The following is a 22,267-nucleotide window of genomic DNA, read 5'->3' as shown; positions in this document are numbered from 1 at the left end:
GGCTTCTCCTGACTTTCTACTTCCATTTGGGCAATGACCCCTCCCAATCCCTAGGTTCAAATCTTGGCATGTTTTTTGACTCATCTCCCTAAATGGGCCCCATCCTCACCTTTGCACTAAGTTGGTTGCAAAATCCTCCACTCTTTCTGGAATCTGTTCTCATCATTCCCACTGCTATCACCTCATATCAGACTCCTAACTGGGCTTCCAACTCTAACCCAGTTTAGACAAACAAGCTAATTAGTTTTCCTAAAGAGAAGTTCTGCTGTTGTCACTGTCTGATTCAGAAACCTTCAATAGCTCCCCATCACCTACCCGAAGTACAAATTCCTTACCTTTAGTATTCAAGACCCTCCGAGAATTGTTCCTTTCTCTGTCAACCTTGTATCCCATTACTTCCCAACATGAACCCTGTTCGAAAACCAAACTCACATGTTCAATTCCCTACCTATAATGTACTTTCTTGTTTCTGTGCCCTTGGGCCTTCTCTTCCCACTACTAGACATTCTCCCTATTTCTATTTTTTTAATTAACATGTCAATGGCAAAAAACAAAAAACAAAACAGTTGTTTCCCTCCCTTCCCAGTTCCCCTGTTAGTTTCTTGAAATTCCAGGAATGTTCTAATCATTTTCAGGCATGCGTACAAATACATATGCATTTTATAACCACATATAATAAAATGATTCCACATACGCTTTTCTTCAACTTGCCTTTTTTCAATTAAATTTGTGCATTTTTCTATTCCAGTACATATAGCTTAACTACATTCTTTTTAACAGTTGGGTAGTGTTCTGTTGAGTAGTTATTCTGTAACTCATGTAATAAGTTCCCTATGAATGGACATGTAATTTCTAGGGTTTGGATGGTTTTTGGTTTTTGGTTTTTCCGTATCTTAAGAATTGCGGCAGTGAATATCTTTGGGCATTTTTCTTTGAATACTTGCATAGATCTGAAGAACAAATTCCTAACAGTGGCATTACTGGGCCAGAGATTATACACACTTTACATTTTAACAACTGCTAAATCATCCTTCTAAAAGTTTGCACCAGTTACACTCTTACCAACAGTGAGTTTGAGTGTCTGTTTCTCAAAGTCTTGGCCAACGGCTGTCAAACTTTTTCATCTTTGCCAATTTGATAGATTAAAAAAGAATCATTTTATTACTTTTTTACCCATCCCCTCTCCATTTTTTAGTCTGTTGGTAATTACGTATCTTTGAATCCCAGATTAAAAGTCCATCCCTTTTAGGGCACCAGGGTGGCTCAGTTGGTTAAGCGTCAGCCTCTTGGTTTCAGCTCAGGTCATGATCTCACGGTTCATGGGCTTGAGCTCTGCACAGTCTTTGCTGTGCATCAGCACAGAGCCTACTTGGAATTCTCTCTCCCTCTCCCTTTGCCCCTCCCCTGCTCACACCTTCTCTTTTAAAATAAAATAAACATTAAAAAAAAAAAAAAAAGAAAAGCCCATCCCTTTCACAGATCCTCCCTTAGCAAATTTCCCCCTTCTGTAAGCATCTACAGCTTTTTATGTTGTTCTCATACTGCCTTGAATTTTAGTGACTGACTAGCCTATATGTTTTATTTCTCCGACCAAAGCAGTTTGTACATTTCTTGGGAGTAAGGCCCTTATCTTATTCATAGAAACATAGAATTTAGGGATAAGCAAGACTTATTTTTAAGATTTTATTTTTAAGTAAGCTCTACACACAACTTGAGGCTGGGACAAACAACTCTGAGATCAAGAGTTGTACTGTGCCCCGAGTGGTGTAGCCACCGCCCCCCCCCCTTTTTTTTTTTTTTAGGATTTTATTTTTAGAGCTAAACAAGACTTTTAGAAATCATATTAACCAAGCCTGTCGTTTCTATAAATAATAGAAGTATAAAGCTTTTGCAGAATGCTTACTGTTCAAAGGCCTTTCCCAGACATTCAATTAGCTATATTAAATCCTCACATTAAGCTTGTAAGGGAAACATTGTTATCTCGTTTTGAGGAAACTAAGCTACAAATAATTTACTGGGAAAAGAGGTTTACTTAGAACAGGTCCAAGACCAGAATCCAGTATCCTGGCTCCATTCGCTGCTCCTTCCACTATATCCCAGAGCCTCTCTTTTCCCTCACGCACTTAGCTGCACAATCAATATTTGCTGAATGAGAGGACTTTTTAAAAAATTGCAGGTGTTGACAGTCGCTTGAATAGCCAAAATTAAATAAAGCAAACATGCTGATGGCCGGGGATGCACAGTTCTCCACACATCTATCGCCTTTCTTTCGAGTGTGGGTGTGTGGGGTGGGGGTGGGGGGTCGCCGGTAGCTTTTGCTCTGGCGACCTTCTTTCTCCCCACCCGACCAGGCAACGCCGGTTCCGAAAGAAACACGGCCGCGCGCAGCCCCTTTAAAGCTGCGGGCGGCGCGTGCACACAGTCCTTTCAAATGGACCAATAAACGCGCGATGGGCGGTCCGCCGAGGACCAATAAACAACGAGGACACTGCGGGGTGTGCGGCGGCCCAAGCGGTTTCAAACGGCTTAGAGCAGGCCCCTCGGTTCTGACCCGGCGGAGGTGAGTGGCCGGTGGGCCCGACCCACCCGCGTAGGCCCTCGGGTCCGGGCGTCGCGCGCGCCGAGGGATCTTGAACCCTGAGCGGGGGACCTCCGTGGACGCGCCCCTCCCTCGCCGCACGAACCCGGCGGTCTGAGACGGCGAAGCGGGGCGGAGGCCGGGGGACCTGCGGCTGGCAAGGCGGGGGGCGTGGGCGCTCGCGTGGGGCCGAGGCCGGAATCCGGGTGACCCGAGCGCGCCGTGGCGGAGTGCGGGCGGCAGCGTCCGGGAAATGGGGGCGGCTCAGGGCCGCGCCTGGCGGCCGAGGGTGTTCCGGGACTGGGGCGGGGGCCCTGCGAGCCGGCCCTGCTACAGTGCCCCTCGCGTAATTGTCAAATGAATGAATGAGTGAATAAGAGTCTGGGAGGGTTGTCGTGGTTGTGACGGGCTCCGTCGTCTGGAGCGTGACAAGGACTGCGGTACCGGGGCCTGCCCGCGCACCTGTGTCCCTGCTGGCTTGCTGCGGTTTTAACAATTCCGATCATACCGCTCCGCCCTCACGCCTGGCTTTCTCTCTCAAAAGGTGTCAGTAGAGTTCAGGTATCTTTCTAGCTCTGAAGGTTTGGCGGACCTATACAATAGCCAACCAGTGTAGGTTAGCTTAAGCAGGCCCTGCTACTTTACGGTGGGGGCTCGGTAAACTAGATTCTTACTTTTTAGCCCTTACTACTCTTAAGCTGCTGAGAGAGCTACCCTGCAGTGGTGGTAACTGTCAGGCAGGATTTAAATGCATCCTGTTTTGTTTCTCGGATAGAAAACGATGAAAGCGATGTTGCCAGAGTGGCTACTGTGTGTTAGAAAATATATTCGTGTTGATGGATCCTAACAATGAGTTTTTCATTCAGCATCAATAGAGGGTAAAGTGGTTTTTGCAGAACTTGCCCCAAATTTATGCTTGGCTCTAATTCTCACGGGGAACTAAGGCATCAAATCTTGGCCCAGAAATGCTGCCTGTCTTATTTTATGCATAATTATAGTAATTGAAAACTCATTTTTAGAGAGGTGAACTCCTTCTTTCTCCATTTTCATCACCCTGAAAAGTCCTTCTTTGACCTAAAGAGCCAATATATTAAGCTAACAATCCTTTGCAACTTTTAAGAAGTCTAAAAGATTTGAACTTTTCTTTGGTGATTGAACAAACCATAATGTTTTTATAAAATTTAATGATACAGAGAAAGGTGCAATCATTTTGTTTTGCCAGCATAAATGAAACTTGGTCAACTCGTGAGAAAATTTTTTTACACAAGTTTTTAAAGTCTGTTCTATGGAATAATGGCAAGCAAAGTATTGCATAACAATTAATATACCTTATACTTTATTATTACTTTTAACATTTTGATCAAGTTTGAATTATGAACAGTAGTATAGCCTTCGATTGACAGCTTAATGTTAGCAGCAGAGCTTTTTAATTGCAATAAATTTGGGTCCGTTAATATTATGAAGCTGTTCTAGACTTTGGGGAGGCAATTAGAAATAATAAAACATCTTTAACAAGGCCTTAGGATATTGTTAATCTTGATGTGGAATGAAAACTTTCCTTTATTTTGAAGTAAAGCCAGGCTCTCGTATGCTCCTTTGACTTAATGGAGTCTCATTGATTGATTCAACACATATTGAGATAGATGCCTACTGTGTGTTAAACGCTGTTCTGGATTCTGGGAATACACTAGTGAACCAGAAAAAGACAAAGCTCCTGACCTAAGGGAGTTTGACAGTTTTATCTCTGAAACAATTTGCTGTAGCAAATTGTATTTTCTGTAATCCCTCTGGCCCAACTCTGAACATTGAGCAAAATAAATACTCAAATACTTTTATTAGCAGTAGCTAACGTTTATTGAATAGTCACTGGGTGCCACATTTTGTCTTTTTTAACCCTCACAGCTTTTTATAGATGAGGAAACTGAGTCTTGGAAAAGCTATGCAACTTGTTCAAGATCATACAGCTGATAGAATCTGAGTTTGAACCCAAGTCATTCTGTCCCCAGAGCCTTTGCTTTTAAGCAACCTATGGTTGTGCTTTAGGAAGTAATGAGATCTGTTAGGGAGAATTCAGGAGCAATTTCTGGGTAGAATACCCACCTCCTTTTTTTAACTACTTCTAGCAGAGCCATGATTAAATATGAGCGATAAGCATGGTAGTTTTTAGAGGGGAGATGGGGAAGTCCAAAAGACAGTATTTACTGGACAGCTGTGACTTTGGGGGAGACTCTGGGAGAGCATAAAATTGAGATCTTGAGCTAATTATCATTGATAGTTTCCTGGTGGTTAGTGTTGGAATGGTTCGAGATGCCTAAATGAGTTTTGTATTTTTACCTCTGGAGTTCAGAATCTGTTCGCTCATTCCTATCAGGGCAGTTGCCCTGTTTACTTGAGATGTCTCAGACACATTAAGCTTATTCTTTTTGGCTTTTGCATTTGCTGTCCTCTTTGTATACTGGCTGCACTGAGGTCTCAACTCAAATGTCATCTCCTTAAAGAGGCATTTTCTAAGCTCCAATTAGAGTAGCTGTCTTGGTCATTTTTGCCTCACTTTCATTTTTTATTCACCTCATAGCATTTATTGCTGGCTAATGGGTCATTTATTGTTTGTGTGTTGTCTGATGTCCTCACAGAAATGAAAGCAGAGCACAGATTTTTTTTTCTTCTTCTATTTTTGAGGTTACCACAATGCCTCGAACAATACCTGGAACAAAAAAGGTAGTCAAAAAATACTTGTTGAACAAAATTGGCCAAAACTGTCATAGTCTTCTCTATGTGATAAAGTGATAAAGACAGTATATAACTAAAGCTGGCTGTGTTACTGTGTCTTTGGATGTGAGCAGTATTTCAGCAGACTAATTTGGAAAGTCTTCAACTAAGAAAACTGGAAAAATGATAGTTTTATGTTTGTGCCAACTGGGGGGAAAGGAAGGTTTGACTTCTCCACTCCTGCCTTTGTTGTTCTTATTACTATTATTATTTAAGTTTTATTTATTTATTTTTTAAGTAGGCTCCACATCCAACGTGAGGATTAAACTCATGGCCCTGAGATCAAGAGTCACATGCTCTACTGACTGACGACCCCCCCCCCCTTGTTATTTATTTATTTTTAATTAAAAATTTTTTTCTGTGAAAGTTTTTAGGGGTATTGGTCAAGTATATTTTAGGATGTCCCTCTACTGGAATTTATCTGATGTTTTTGTTATGATTAGATTGGGGTTATAGGTGTGATCACAGAGAGGAAGTGCCATTTTCATCATATTAAGGGTTCATACTATCAACGTGATTTATAACTGGTGGTATTGACCTTGATCACCTGGCTGAGGTAATATTTGTCAGGTTACTTTTCTCCCCATTCCGTACTGTCCTCTTTGGAAGAAAGTAACTGTGCTGCCTACATTTAAGGAATGAAGAGTTATGCTCCCTGTTCTTTGGTGTAGAGTACCTACATAATTTATTTGGAAGTCTTCTGCATGGGAAATTTGCCTCTCTTTCCTCATTTATTAATTTAGGCAGGTATTTACTTCTGTCATTGTGGAATGAAGGATCTCTATCTTATACTTTGAGTTATATTCCAATACTACTTTATTGCTCACATTATTCCAGCTTTGTCCATTGGGAGCTTATTCAGTTGGCTCCTGTACTGTGCCCCTTTAACATACCGACATCAGTGTGTGTATATATATTTTTATGTAATTATTTTTTAACACTCACTCACTTTCTGGCACTACAAGATGCTCTAGGCTCATCTTGCATATTTCTTGTCACAGTGCTAAAATCAGCTATTTCTCCATGGAGTTCTAGTTCTTTTATTGAAGAATGGTCTGAGAAACCAAGATGTGGACACTAAGTATTATCATTGCTGCCAGGGTTTTGTTTCTTGTAGGCCCTCTCAGCTAACAGAGCAAAGAGTTAGTTTTATGCTAACTCTTGTATATAAACATGTCAGTAAAATATTTCTGTGTGTAATCATCTGTAACTATATTAAGTTAAACATGAGTTCTTACTGATATCTCCAGTTCGAATCCATTATCACATAGACCATTCTAGCCTTCTCTGTTTGCTGTTCTGTGAATTTCCACATCAACAGTAGAAACCTTGCTTCCACCATCCATTTACTTAATTGGTCAATTCCAATAAACGTGTATAGCAGTATCAGAATTGTTCACCCACACTCTCACGGGAAACAACTTTATCAACTACAGTACATATGTATAGTTCCTTTTGCATTCAGTCTTAAGGATTCCATTAATTTCCGAGGTTGCCTAGGTCAGCACCTTCTCCCTATCCCCTTCAGTGAGGTTGTTTTAACACGTTTGTAATACAGTCAGATTCTCTTGTCACAGACTGCATTCTTCTCTGATTCCCCGATGTCTTAAATGACTTTTTGTTTTTAAGTTTTACTTGCTTATTTTGAGAGAGATGGGGTGTGGGGAGAGAATCCCAAGCAGGCTCTGCGCTGTCAGTGCAGAGCCTGATGTGGGGTTCAGATTTCACCAGCCAAACCGTGAGATCATGACCTGGCCTGAGTCAAGAGTTGGATGTTTAACTGACTAAGCCACGCAGGTGCCCCTAAATGACTTTTTAAAATTAGCATACATTAAAGTTCACTCTTAATGTTGTAAAGTTCTTTAGGTTTTGACAGATGCATAATGTTACTTATCCATCATTGTAAGAATAGTTTCACTGCCCTAAAAAAATCCCCTGTACTTTACCTGTTCGTTTTTCCTCATTCTCCCATCCCTGGGCAACTGCTGATCTTTTACTGTCTCCATAGTTGTGCTTTCTTCCAGAATGTTATATAATTGGGATCATACAATATGTACCCTTTTCAGACTGGCTTCTTTCACTTAGCAGTATCGATTTAAGGTTCTTCCATGTCTTTCTGTGGCTTGATAGCTCACAACCATTGTGTGGTTGTGTCACAGTTTGTTTATCCATTCACCTGTTGAAGGATATCTTGGTCATTTCTAGTTTTTGACAATTATGGACAAAGCTGCTGTAAACATTTGTGTGCAGATTTTGTGTAGATACACATTTTCAATTCAACTGAGTAAATACGTAGAGGTGCGATTGTAGGATCATAGGGTAATCAGTGTTTACCTTAAGAACTACCAAACTGTCTTCCAAAGTGGATGTATCACTTTTGCATTTTCACCAGCAATGAATGAGAATTTTTGTTCTACATCTTTGTCAGCATTTAGTTTTATCAGATATGGGTTTGTTTGTTTGTTTGTTTTTTGCCATTCTAATAGGTGTGTAGTGCTCTCACTTTTAGAAAATTTTGTTTTTTCATGACATTGACTTTTTTAATAATTTTTTTTAATGTTTATTTATTTTTGAGACAGAGTGCAATCAGGAGAGGGGCAGAGAGAGAGGGATACAGATACAGAATCTGAAGCAGGCTCCAAGGCTCTGAGCTGTCAGCACAGAGCCTGAGGTGGGGCTCCAACCCATCAGCTGTGAGATTATGACGGGAGCCAAAGTCAGACGCTTAACTGACTGAGCCACCCAGATGCCCCATGATACTGACTTTTTTGAAGAGAAAATTATAGAGTCTTTTAGAGGAATTAACTTAAATAAACTTTTTGTTTTGTAATAATTTTAGATACTCAGAAAAGTTACAAAGATGATACATAGAATTCCTATATACCTCTCACTCAGTTCCCTATTATTAATGTCTCACGTGGCACATTTGTTAAAACTAAGAAACCAACAACTGATCCATTACTTTTTGCTAAACTCCAGATTTTGTTTGAATTTCTACAGTTTTTCCATTTGTATCTCCTTTCTGCTTCTGGTACAGTCCAGGGTAGCCCCTTGCATGTAGTTTTTGTCTCTCAGTCTTTTCTTGTCTTCATGACTTGGACAGTTTTGGGGAATACTGGCCAGTTATTTTGTGTAATGTCCCTCCTTTTGAGCTTGTCTGATATTGTTCTCATTATTAGACAAGAGTTGTATGTTTTTGGAAAGAATGCCACAGAATACCATCATTTCATATCGGGATATGTGACATCCATATGATAATCACTAATGATGACTGATCATTTGGTTAAGGTAAGTGTTTGCCATGTTAATATGTGAGGTTACTGTTTTTCCCTTTCTTTTTTTTTGAATATATTTTCCCTTATTTTTTTAAGTTTTTTTTTTTTTTCCCTAAGTTTATTTACTTATTTTGAGAGAGAGAACCAGTGGAGGAGGGGCAGAGAGAGAGAGAGAGAGACCGAGGATCCAAAGCAGGCTCCATGCTGACAGCAGACAGCCTGATGTGGGGCTCGAACTCATGAACTGTGAGATCATGACCTGAGCCAAAGTCAGACACTCAAACACGACTGAGCTACCCAGATGCCCCAACTATTTTTCCTTTTCTATACTGAATTCTTTGGAAGTAGATCACTAAGTCTAGCCCACCCTCAAAGTGGGTGGAGGACTTAAGTTACACTTCCTGGAGGGAAGAATATCTGCATTTATTATTTGGAATATTGAAAGGAAGATTTGTCTCTTCTCCCCCATTTATTTCTTTATTCAACCATTTGTCAGTATCAGTGTATCTGTTTTGTACTTTAGTTATAATCTAATTCTGTATTTTTTAGTTTTTTGCTCAGTTTTCCAGCTTTGGCCATTGGGAAGTCTTTCAGGTTGGCTCCTGTGTCCCTTTGATATGCCTCCATCCTTTTTTTTCATTTTGAGCATTTCCTTACTTTCTAGTACTACAAAATGCCCCAGATTCATCTTATATTTTCCCTGCTCCAGACCCAGAATCAGCCATTTCTCTAAGGAGCTTTGGTTCCTGTCATTGGACAGTGATTTATAGAAACCAACATCTGGGTGCTCCATGTGCTCATTGCTGGGGTATCATTATTCCTAGACCCTCTCAATGGACAGAGCTAGGTAATATATGTATGTTTGCTAACTTACGTATATGTACACACATATAATTGTTTCTGTATCTTTCTATCTGTATTTATATTAGGCTAAGCATGAATACCTACAGTTCTCACCAACTTTTAGAGGAAACCTATGTCCCAAACAAATGTCCTCTTTATAATTGGCTTTTTACTGAGATCTAACTTTTCCCCCCTGATTAACACTTTTTAAGTGCTACAGAAATCATTATTTTTCATGACCTGGTAATAGCAGTTGTTTGACCTGGGATATGATCTTTGTTTGGAAATGCATTCAAAGCATAAATTCTGACTTAGTTAGAATGGTCATATGTTTTTGGCATCGATATGGTGTCAGATAAACCATGGTGACCTCCTGTCTCTTGACCTTGTCTCTTCAAGCATGATTTTCGTTATTTTATTAAGAAATAAGAGCCCTACTTCTTTGATCTTTTAGTTATATTTCTTACGGATTTGTTATTAAATAAAAGTGATTTTTAGATCCTTTCTATAAAGATGAGGGAAAAAAATGGGGCACCTGGGTGGATCAGACTTTGGCTCGAGTCATGATCTTGTGGTTCATGGATCAAGCCCTGCGTCACGCTCTGTGCTGACAGTTCAGAGCCTGGAGCCTACTTCAGATCTGTGTCTCCCTCTCTCTCTGTCCCTCCCCTGCTCATGCTTTGTCTCTCTCTCTCTCTCAAAAATAAATAAACATTAAAAAAATTTATAAAAATATGAGAAAAAATGAATAGTTTCAAGTATTGAAATTTATTTGTTTAATGTGGATGACTTCTTTTTTTCATTTTTCAGTCATAAGACTTAAAGTAGCATTTTATTTATCTGAAAGTCAACTACCAGGAAATAAACCACAAAAGTCTTTTCAGCAGCCTAAGTAGGTATCTCAAATTTTATTGACTTCCCTCAGGTAGATCCTGCTCCCTCTTATGCAGTTTCAGCCTACTTGGTTCTTTAAATCAAGAGCTAAAATTAAAAAGGCAGCACTGCTACAAGCTAACTAGAAGTGTTAGCTTGATTAAAAGAGTTGAGGAAGGAAAGCTACAAAATGTAAAAATTCAAAAAAGACATTGGAACCATTTAGATTTGGTGTAAGAGTCCTTCATATCTCTGTGGCAGTAGTGGATTCTCCTGAAAAGTTTAAATGATTGTTAGTATACTTTAAAAAGATTGGGAAGCTTAGGTGTTTTCTCCGATTTATATGAAAAAAAGTTACACAAAGTAGTTGTTTCAGGGATAGACCTTTCCTTTCTGGCCACCTTGGCTGTCTAGAACACTCACTCCCTAATCAATTTTGTTGTTTTACGTTTTATTTTTCGTATTTATTCCACAGTGTTTTTTTAAAATGCATTCTTTTTTTTTTTTTTTTTTTTGAGTTTATTTTTGCAGAGAGAGAGCGAGCATGAGGAGGGGAGGGGCAGAGAGAGAGGCAGATGCAGAATCTGAAGCAGGCTCCATCCAGGCTCTGAGCTGTCAGCACAGACCCTGATGCGGGGCTCGAACCCATGGACAACGAGATCATGACCGAGCCGAAGTCGGATGCTCAACCGACTGAGCCACCCAGGCACCCCTCCACAGTGTTTTTTAAAAATCATTTTGTGTCCTTATCTACTTGTAGTATGAAGTCTCTCATTTATAGATTTTAAGAATTTTTTTTCAGGGTGGCTGGGTGGCTCAGTCGGTTAAGCATCTGAGTTGGGCTCAGGTCATGATTTCATGGTTCATGGGTTTGAACCCCGCGGTGGGCTCTGTGCTGACAGCTCAGGGCCTGGAGCCTGCTTTGGATTCTTTGTCTTCCCCTCTTCCCTGCTGCCCTCCTCCACCCAACTCACACTCTGTTTCTCTCTCTCTCTCTCTCTCTCTCAAAAATAAACATTTTTTTAAAAGTTAAGAAAATTTTTTCAGTACTGTAATAGCACCCTTCTTTTTTTATTTTATTTTATTTTTTTATTTTTGAGAGAGAGACAGAGAGTGAGCAGGGGAGGGGCAGAGAGAGGAAGAGAAGGAATCCCAAACAGTCTCTGATAGCCAAGAGCCTGACACGGGGCTCCAACGGTGAGATCTTGACTTGAGCCGAAATCAAGAGTCTGATGCTTAACTGACTGAGCCACACAGGCGGCCCCCACACTTTTTTTTTTTTTAAGGTCTCATGAAAACCTCTTAGTCTAGAACTAGCATGAGTGCTTCATTTAGTAGTAAAGACTAAATCTCCTATCAGAAATCTCTGTGCAGTAAATAAAATCATTTTTTTACATTTTAGAGGACTGCCTGCTTATTTTGAGCAATGTTTAATATGGGAAATATGTCCAAGCAAAATATGGACAGTCCCTTTGAGTATTATAAAATGGCATTTACTTTTTAATTAATGGTAAATCTGTTTTCTATAGGATAAAAAGGAATAGATTACTTGCATACTGAAAGAAGCAGTTTGTTTTAAAACAGAGACTTAATGTTTCTTGGTCCTAAGAGTTCTTTGCTAACTTAGGTCTTTCTTGGACCAGAAGACTGAAATATGGGGTTAAGTCTGAACAGAAACTAAAATCTCTGAATGACTGGGATACACTTATAACAACACAATAATGGTAGCTACCATTTCTTCTCTCTTTCTTTTTCTTTCTTTCTTTCTTTCTTTCTTTCTTTCTTTCTTTCTTTCTTTCTTTCTTTCTTTCTTTCTTTCTTTCTTAATGTTTATTTATTTTTGAGAGACAGAGACAGAGCACTAGCTGGAGAGGGCAGAGAGAAAGGGAGACACAGAATCCAAAGCAGGCTCCAGGCTCTGAGCTGTCAGCACAGAGCCCAATGTGGGGCTCGAACCCATGGACCGTGAGATAATGACCTGAGCTGAAGTCAGACACTCAACTGGCTGAGCCACCCAAGTGCCCCTAATGTTTGTTTATTTTTGAGAGAGAAAGAGAGAGAGGGACAGAGTGTGCACAGGAGAGGGGCAGAGAGGGAGATGCAGAATCTGAAGCAGGCTCCAGGCTCTGAGCTGTCAGCATAAAGCCCTACATGGGACTTGAACCCACAAACCATGAGATCATGACCTGAGCCAAAGTCGAACGCTCAACTGACTGAGCTACACAGGCGCCCCTGGTAGCTACCATTTCTTGAGTGTTTAGTATTTGCCAGGCATTTTGTTAATACTCTTCCTTGCATAAGTCACTGGGTTTGTATAATATGGCCCTTTTTAGCCCATTTGGTCATTTGAGTTACATTTCTGTTCTTTTGTTCATCTCTTTTGGGTTTTCACATGCATGCCTGTAACATTCTCTATTATCCCTGTGTATTCTGGCTTTGCCTGGCTAACTCCTATTAATTTCCTTTAGTTCTCAGCCTTAATGACAGGCATACCTCAGAGATACTGCAGGTTCAGTTCCAGACCACTGCAGTAAAGTGAATATCACAATATAGTAAGTCATGAAGTTTTTGGTTTCCCAGCACATATAAAAGTTATGTTTATACTGCACTATAGTCTGTTAAGTGTGCAATGTTAATATCTAAAAAAACAATGTGCATACCTTAATTAAAATATGTTGCTAAACAATGCTAACCAGCACCTGAGCTTTCGGCAGTCTGTAATCTTTTCACTGGTAGAGGGTCTTACCTCAATGTTGATAGCTGATGACTGATCAGGGTGCTGGCTGCTGAAGGCTGGAGTGGCTTTGGCAGTTTCTTAAAATAAGACAACAGTGAAGTCTTCTGCATTGACTGACTTTTCCTTCATAAACAATTTCTCTGTAGCATGTGATGCTTATTGATAACATTTACCCGCAGTAGAACTTCTTTCAAAATTGGGAGTCATCCTCTCAAACCCTGCTGCTGCTTTATCAGTTAAGTTTATGTGATATTTCAAATTCTTTGTTGTCATTTCAACACTTTCACAACATCTTCAACAGGGGTAGATTCTATCTCAAGAAACCACTTTCTTTGCTCACTCATAAGCAATTCCTCATCCATTAAAGTTTTATCTTGAGATTGCAGCAGTTCAGTCACATCTTCAGGCTCCACTTCTGATTCTATTTCTCTTGTTCTTTCTACCACATCTGCAGTTACTTCCTCCACTGAAGTCTTGAACCCCTCAGAGTCCTCCATGAGAGTTGGAATCAACTTCTTCCAAACTCTTGTTAATGTTGGTATTTTGACCTCTTCCAATGAATAATGAATGTTCTTTTTTTTTTTTTTCCCTAAGTTTATTTATTTTGAGAGAGAAAGGGAGACAGAGAATCCCAAGCAGGCTCTGTACTGTCAGTGCAGAACCCAATACAGGGCTTGATCTCACAAACTGTGAGATCGTGACTTGAGCCGAGATCAAGAGTCAGACGGTTAACCAACCGAGCCACCCAAACACCCCAAATCACGAATGTTCTTAATGGCATCTAGAATGGTGAATCCTTACCAGAAGGTTTTCATTTTCAATTTACTTTGCCTAGGTCCATCAGAGGAATCTTATGGCAGCTACAGCCTTATGAAATGTATTTGATAAATAACAAGATTTCAAAGTCCAAGATACTGCTTGATCCTTGGACTGCAGAATGGATATTGTGTTAGCAGGCATGAAAACATTAATCTTGTATCTCTCCATCAGAACTCTTGACTGACTAGGTACATTGCCAATGAGCAGTAGTATTTTGAAAGGAATCTTTTTTTCTGAGTAGTAGGTCTCAACAGTGGGCTTAAAATGTTTGGTAAACCATGTTGTAAACAGATGTTGTCATCTAGGCTTTGTTTTTCAATTTGTAAAGCACAGGCAGAATAGATTTAGTATAGTTCTTGAGGGGCCTAGCATTTTCAAAATGGTAAATGAACATTGGCTTTAACTTAAAGTCACCAGCTACATTGACCCCTAACAGGAGTCAGCTGTCATTTGAAGTTTTGGAGCCAGGCATTGACTTCTCCTCTCTAGCTATGTAAGTCCTAGATGACGTCTTCTTTCAATAGAAGGCTGTTTCATCCACACTGAAAATCTGTTGTTTAGTGTAGCTACCTTCATTAGTAGCTAGAACTTGTGGATAACTCTCTGCAGTTTCTCTGTCAGCACTTGCTGCTTTGCTTTGCCCTTTGGTGTTATGGAGATGACTCTCCTTAAACCTCATGAACCAACCTCTGCTAGCTTTAGACTTCTACAGCTTTACCTCTCTCAGCCTTCATAGAATTGAAGAGAGTCAGGACTTGCTCTTGATTAGGCTTTGGCTTAAGAGAATGTTGTAGCTGGTTTGATCTTCTATCCAGACAACTAAAACTTTCTCCATATCAGCAGTAAGGCTGTTCTGCTTTCTCATCATATGTGTATTCACTAGAGTAGCACTTCTAATGTTTTTTCAAGAATTTTCTCTTTGCATTCACAATTTGGCTAACTGGCGTAAGAGGTCTAGCTTTTGGCTTATCTTGGCTTTGGATGTGCTTTCCACACTAAGCTTAATCATTTCTAGCTTTTGACTTAAAGTGAGAAACATGTGGGGCCCCTGACTGGTTCAGTCGGTAGAACATGTGACACAGGGTTCAAGTCACATGTTGGGTATAGAGTTTACTTAAAAAAAAAATGGATGGATGGATGGATGGATGGATGGATGGATGAATAAATGTATTAAAGTGAGAAACATGCAAGTCTTCCTTTCACTTAAATACTTAGAAGTCATTGTAGGGTTATTAATTGGCCTAGTTCCAGTATTGTGTCTCAGAGAATAGGGAGGCCTGAGGAGAGAGTGAGAATAGGGAGGTTCTAAGAGAGGCCAGTTGGTGGAGCAGTCAGAACACAACAACATTGGGGTGCTTGGGTGGCTCAGTAGGTTAAGCATCCAACTCTTTTCTTTTTTAATTTTTTTAAATGTTTGTTTATTTTTGAGAGAGAGAGAGCGCAACTGGGAGAGGGGCAGAGAGAGAGGGAAACACAGAATCTGAATCAGGCTTCAGGCTCCCAGCTGTCAGCACAGACCCCAACGTGGGGCTCGAACCCACAGACTGTGAGATCATGACCTGAGTCGAAGTCAGAATGACCTGAGTCAAAGTCAGACGCTCAACCAACTGAGCCACCTAGGCGTCCCAAGCACCCAACTCTTGATTTTGGCTCAGGTCATGATTTCACAGTTGTGAGACCGAGCTCTGCGTTGGGCTCTGCACTGGAAATGGAGCCTGCTCTAGATACTCTCTCTGCCTTTCCCCTGCTCGCTCTTTCTCTCTCTCTCTCTCTCTCTCAAAAAATAAGAAAGAAAAAGAAAGAAAGAAAGAAAGAAAGAAAGAAAGAAAGAAAGAAAGAAAGAAAGAAAGAACAACATTTATCAACTAAGATTGCTGTCTTGTATGGGTGTGGTTCGTGGTGCCCCAAAACAATTACAATAGTAACATCAAAAATCACTGATCCAGGGGCGCCTGGGTGGCTCAGTCGGCTAAGCGTCCGACTTCAGCTCAGGTCACGATCTCGCAGTTCGTGGGTTCGAGCCCCACGTCGGGCTCTGTGCTGACAGCTAAGAGCCTGGAGCCTGTTTCAAATTCTGTGTCTCCCTCTCTCTCTGACCCTCCCCCATTCATGCTCTATCTGTCTCTGTCTCAAAAATAAATAAACGTTAAAAAATAAATAAAAATCACTGATCCAAAAAAAAAAAAAAAAAACCAGATTACTGATCACAGATCACTGTAACAAATATAATAATAAAAATGGAAAAGTTTGAAGCATTGTGAGAATGACCAAAATGTGACATAGACATGGGGTGATGTAAATGCTATTGGAAAAATGGTGCTGATAGACTTGCTTGATGCGGAGTTGCCACAAACCTTCAATTTGTAAAAACCACAGTATCTGGAAAGTGCAGTAAGGTGAGGTATGCCTGTACTGTATCACTTTTTCAGGGAGACCCTCCCTGACCCCTCAGTGTAGATTAGGTGCCTCTGTTACACCCTCATAGTAGCTGGCCCCTGGGCTACTGTATTGTACTACCTGTATTCAGCACATTAGCTGAGTGCCTAACAGTAACCTCACCTGATCTGCCAAGCACGTGTACTTGTGGAGCAGGGGAATAATGTGGATATTAAGGGAGGATTCTTAACATGTATAAGGCCAAATTTCATTTAATTTTTACAACATTTAGTTGGATTACTTTAGGCAAATTTGCTTAATCTCTTTGCCTCAGTTTCTTTGTCTGTAAAATGGAGATAATAGTATCAGGTTCAGAGTTCTAACAATTTAAATGAGTCAGTAATTTAAATGCTTAGAATAGTGCCTGGCCCATGGTGAATGCTCCAGAAGTGTGTATTAAATAAGGAACCACACGAAGGTGGTACTGTTAGGACAGATGATGAAACTGAGACTCAGCTAATGTGTGACAAAGCAAGGTTTAGAATTCAGATCTAACTTCAGAGCCCAACATGACAGGTTTAGAGACTGGAGCTCTGTACAATTAGATTTATTGCAAACAACTGTTCTTCTGCCCTGGCTTTGCCAAAGTGAAAGATTCTAAAATTAAAATTACCCTCTTTTAATGGATTTTATAATAAAAAAAAAAATGGGTAACCAAGAAAACAGTGGCAAAACTCATGAAATTTCAAAATTCATCACTGAGTGATTTCTCACTTTGAAAAAGTTTACTTCAGAATTCCATTAAATATATTGTTTTCCTGACATTTGAAATACACATTCAACATACAAAATTCTATTTATAAATAACTCAAGGAACACATTTATTATATATTTAAGACTTCTATGGTTTGATGAAATGATGCCATTTTTAGGAGTTATGTTAGAGTGCCAAGCACTCTGCTAGATGTAGGGTAATAAAATTTGGTTGCTTCTTTCAAAGGCGATATGATGCCCAAAAAATGTTAAGGGGGAGAAGTGAGGCTTAGCTTATGGGATGAGTAGAGATAGAACCAGCTTCAAGGTTCCACGTGGGAATTTTAAAGTTTTAGAGCTTTTAAAAACATTGAAGCTTGTTTTTGTTTTAAAAAGAAATGACTAGGTATGAAGGTGAAAAGTAAAAGTTCTTCAGCCAGCCCCTTAGATGTGCTGCTTAGAAGTAGCCATCGTTTTAACAGTTTTCTGTGGATCCTTCCAAAAAATGTGTATGTGATTTCAAACATGTACAATGTTGCATTTGTTTTGTATGGCTGCTGTAACAGATTACCACAAATGTGGTGGCTTAAAACAACAAAAATTTTTTCTCTCACTGTTCTGGAGCCCAGAAGTCCAACACAATTTAGGATGAGTCTTCTGGGGGCTACAACTAAGGCAGGGCCATGTTCCTCCAGAGGCTCTCTGGGAGAATCCCTTCCTTGCTCTTGGGTTGGCTGTTGGTATTCCCTAATTCGTGTCATATCACTTCAGCCTTTTCTAATCTTGCTCTTCTCTGCCTTTATGTGGCCTTCTCCTACGTGTGTGTCAAATTTCCCTACTTCCCTGTTACAAGGATGTATGTGATTGCATTTAGGGCCCATTCACATAATTCAGGATAACCTCCCTATCTCATGATCCTTAATTTCATCACAGCTGCAAAGACACTGTTACCAAATGAAGTGACATTTACAAATTCTAGGGATTAAAATCTAGTATTTTGGAGGGTGGTTATCAGCCTACTACCAATGTGTACAGCCCTCTATATGGTTTTACTAAATGCAAAAATGACTTCATATACAGCCTTCCAATTTTCTTTTAAAAATTTAATGTATTTCTTCCACATGAATATTTATTTAGTCTTCATCTTTTTTTTAATAGTTGCAGAGCATTTTGTTGAATGCGTGAGTGTCTCACTTTTTAAAATTTATAAAAACATGCAACACACAAAAACTACCATTTTTAATTAAGTACATTTTATTTTATTTTATTTTAGTAGGCTCTATGCCCAGCACAGAGCCCTGAATACAGAGTCCAACAAAGGGCTCGACCTTACGATCCTGAGATCATGAGCTGAGATCAAGAGTCGTCTGATGCTTAACCAACTGAGCCACCCAGGCACCCCATAATTAAGTACACTTTTAAAAAAAATTTTTATTTATTTTGAGAGAGAGACAGAGCAGGGGGGAAGGAGGAGGAGGAGGAGGAGGAGGAGGAGGAGGAGGAGAAGGAGGAGAAGAAGAAGAAGAAGAAGAAGGAGGAGGAGAAGGAGGAGAGACAGAGAGAATCCCAAGCAGACCACCAGTGCAGAGCCCTTCTCAGGGCTAGAACCCATGAACCACGAGATCATGACCTGAGCCGAAGCTGGAGGCTTAACCAACTGAGCCACCCAGCTGCCCCTAAGTACATTTTAAATTAAGTACATCCACATTGTTGTGAAACATATCTCCAGAATTGTTTTCCCATCTTGTAAATCAATCTATACATTCTCTTTCCCTCTTCCCCCAGCCCCTGATAACCGTCCTTCTACTTTATGTTTCTATTTTACTAGTTTAGATACCTCATGTAAGTGGAATTATACAATATTTGTCTTTTTTGTGACTGGTTTATTTCCCTTAGTGTAATGTTCTCAGAGTCCATTCACACTGTAGTGTGTAACAGTGTTTCCTTCCTTTTTAAGTCTTGTATTCCACTGTATGTATATATTTTACATTTTGTTTATCCATTCCTTCTCCAGTGGACATCTGTGTTGCTTCTACTTCTTGGCTATTGTGAATAGTGCTGCTTTGAACATGGGTGTACAAGTCATGTTGAGACCCAACTTTTAATTCTTTTGGATATATATATATATATATATATATATACACATATATATACACACATATATACACACATTCAGAAATGGGATTGCTGAATCATATAGTAATACGGTATTCAATTTTTAATGTTTTGAGCAACCTCTACCATTTTCCATAGCAATTGAACCATTTTACAGTCCTACCAATGGTGTGCAAAGGTTCCTATTTCTCTACATTCTTGCCAATTATTATTATTTAATATAGTAATCATCCTAATGGGTGTAAGTTTATCTCATGGTGGTTTTGATTTGTATTTTTCTGATGATTAGTGATGTTGAGCATCTTTTCAATGCTGTTGGCCATTTGTATATCATACTTGGAGAACTGACTGTTCAGTTCTTTTGCCCATTTTTTTTAGGTGGGGTATTTGGGTTTTTGTTGTTGTAGGAGTTCTTTCTGTCTTCTGGATATTAACCCCTTATCAGATATATGATTCGGAGATATTTTCTTCCGTTCCGTAAGTTGCTTTTTTACTCTGTTGTGTCCTTTGATACACAAAAGTTTTTAAGTTTGATGTCCCAACTGTCTTTTTTGCTTTTGTTGCTTGTGCTTTTGGTATCACATCTAAGAAATCATTGCCCATTTCAGTGTAATGAAGCTTTTCCTCTATGTTTTTCTTCTAGAAATTTTATAGTTACAGATCTTACACTTAGGTCTGTAATCATTTCAAATTAATTTTTGTATATAGTATGAGATAAGAGTCCCAACTTTGTTCTTTTGCATGTGGATATCCATTTTTTTCACAGTGCTATTTCATAAGGAGTCTGCTTTGTCCCCATTGAGTGGTCTTGGCACCCTTCTCAAAGATCACTTGACCCTACACATGAGGGTTTATTTCTGGGTTTTCTGTTCTATTGGTCTATTTGTCTGTATACTAGTAACACACTGTTTTGATTACTGTAGCTTTGTAATGTTTTGAAATCAGGAAGTATGAGTCCTCCAGTGTTTTTCTTTTTCAAAATTATTTTGGCTATTCGGGGTCCTTTGAGATTCCATATGAATTTTAAGATGAATTTTTCTATTTCTGCAAAAAAATGCTGTTGGGGTTGATAGGAATTGTGTTGAATCTATTAGGAGTATGGACATCTTAGTAACTAAGTTTTTCAATCCATGGATGTGAGATGTCTTTCCATTTATTTGTGTTTTCTTTAATTTCAGTTTCACCTCCTGGGTTAGGTTTATTCCTGACCAAAAGCATTGTATTCTTTTTGATGCTATTTTAAGTGGGGTTGTGTTCTTAATGTCCTTTGCAGATTGTTCATTGTTAGTGTATACAAACACAATGTGTTTTTGTGTGTTGGTTTTGTATCCTGCAAGTTTGCTGAATACATTTATTCTCAGATTTTCTTTTGTGGAGTCTCTAGGGTTTCCTACATATAAAAGTATGTCATCTGCAAACAGATAATTTTACTTCTTCCTTTCCAATTTAGATGCCTTTTATTTCTTTTTCTTGCCTAACTCTTTTGGCTAAGACTTCCAGTACTGTATTGAATAGGATGGCTACAATAGGTGTCCTGATCTTATAGGAAAAGCTTTCAGTCTTTCACCACCGAGTATGATGTTAGCTATGGCTTTTCATAAATGGCCTTTATTATGTTGAGGTAGTCTCCTTATATTCCTTGTTTGAGCGTTTTCATCATTGAGGGTGTTAAATCTTGTCAAATGCTTTTTATTGCATCAATTGAGATGATCATGTGGGTTTTGTCCTTCATTCTTGTAATGAGTTATGGTGTATTATGTTGATTGATTTTGGTATGTTGAACCATTCTTGCATTCCAGGAATAAATTCCACTTGGGCATGGTGTATAATGTTTTTAATGTGCTGTTGGACTCACTTTGGTAGTATTTTGAGGATTTTTGCATCAGTATTTTATCAACAATATTGGTCTGTAGTTTTCTTGCAGTGTCTTTGTCTGGCTTTCATATCAGGGTAATTCTGGCCTCATAGAATGAGTTTGAAAATGTTCTCTTCAAATTTTTGGAAGAGTTTCAGGATTGGTGTTAATTCTTCTTTAAATGTTTTATAGAATTCTCCAGTGAAGCCATCTCTCCTGGGCTTTTAATGTATCACTTTTAAATCCCCTTTGAGTGATGGTTGATAGTAGAATGTTTAACTGGGTGTGGTGCCCTGAGTAGAAGCCATAGGAAGGAAGGCCTGCTCTGAAAGTGATACTGACTTCTTGGTGCCACAAATTGCGCTAGATGTGACTAGATGACTCAGAAACTGTCCTTCCCAGTATTCTGTATATGGAGAAGGAAATATATAGTTCATATTCCTGACTTCTTGAATCAGTGTTTTTATCTTTTACCACATTACTTTCTTTGCCAGGCATAAGAGACTGATGATTAAAATTGTGCTTTTTGAGTGGCTTGTGTGAATCCCTTCTTTTTGGCCTGGGGACAAAATCTATTCTACCAGGGTGAGATTGCCTGGAAAGGGAAAATGATGGTAGAATCCACATGTATGCAAACTGTGGTTTTGGATTATCAGTACAACCGATACCATCCCTTTGTAGTAATTTAACCAAGGGCCAAAGAGAATGAGGCTATGAGATTTTACCACTGAAGTAGAAGCACTTTCCAAACATTTAACATTAGCTGCAGATATCTTAGTACTGAAGAACTTGGAATTGCAAGCATGTTGTTTATCATATACAAATAGTGGTTGTGGAGCATGGTCTCAAAAGTTTAGAGGTGGGAGAGCTGTTAATACAAACTCCTTGTCTTATGCATGACAACACTGAAGCCTCCAAAGATTCAATGACCTTCCTAAAGTTTCACAGCTTTATGGTAGAAACTAATGGTAGAACAGGGATTTGGGAATATAAATTTTCTTCTTTCCAGCCCAGTACTCCTCTCATATTGGGAAAAAAAAAAAAAAAAAAAAAAAGTGCCTTCTTACACTTCTACCTGAACACTATGGAATGTAACTTTTTAAATTATAAAATCCTACTAACAAGAGGCAAAGCTTTTTTTTTCTTTCATTTTTAAACTCCTGGAGTATTTAATATATTTTAAATATAATATATTATTTATGTTATAAATTTGAAAAAGAAACACCCATCATCCTACCACCCAGTTTAAGAAATAGATCATTACCAATATCCTG

The 22,267-nt window shown here is 39.2% G+C and overlaps 1 protein-coding gene across 2 annotated transcripts in view; it reads left to right on the top strand.

The window, feature by feature from the left end:
- The first annotated feature begins 2,450 nt into the window (after window positions 1–2,450).
- Window positions 2,451–22,267, top strand: part of CKAP5 (cytoskeleton associated protein 5) — a 114,604-nt gene continuing 94,787 nt past the window's right edge. For both annotated transcript variants that reach the window (XM_058688838.1, XM_058688835.1), the window contains exon 1: window positions 2,451–2,560. The gene's annotated coding sequence lies outside the window, so the exon portion shown is untranslated. The remainder of the gene's footprint in view (window positions 2,561–22,267) is intronic.

Source organism: Neofelis nebulosa, chromosome 10 (genome assembly GCF_028018385.1).
Source record: "Neofelis nebulosa isolate mNeoNeb1 chromosome 10, mNeoNeb1.pri, whole genome shotgun sequence".
Taxonomy (NCBI): Eukaryota; Metazoa; Chordata; class Mammalia; order Carnivora; family Felidae; genus Neofelis; species Neofelis nebulosa.
Note: the sequence above shows the minus strand (reverse complement) of the source record. Positions and strands in the feature narration are given on the sequence as shown.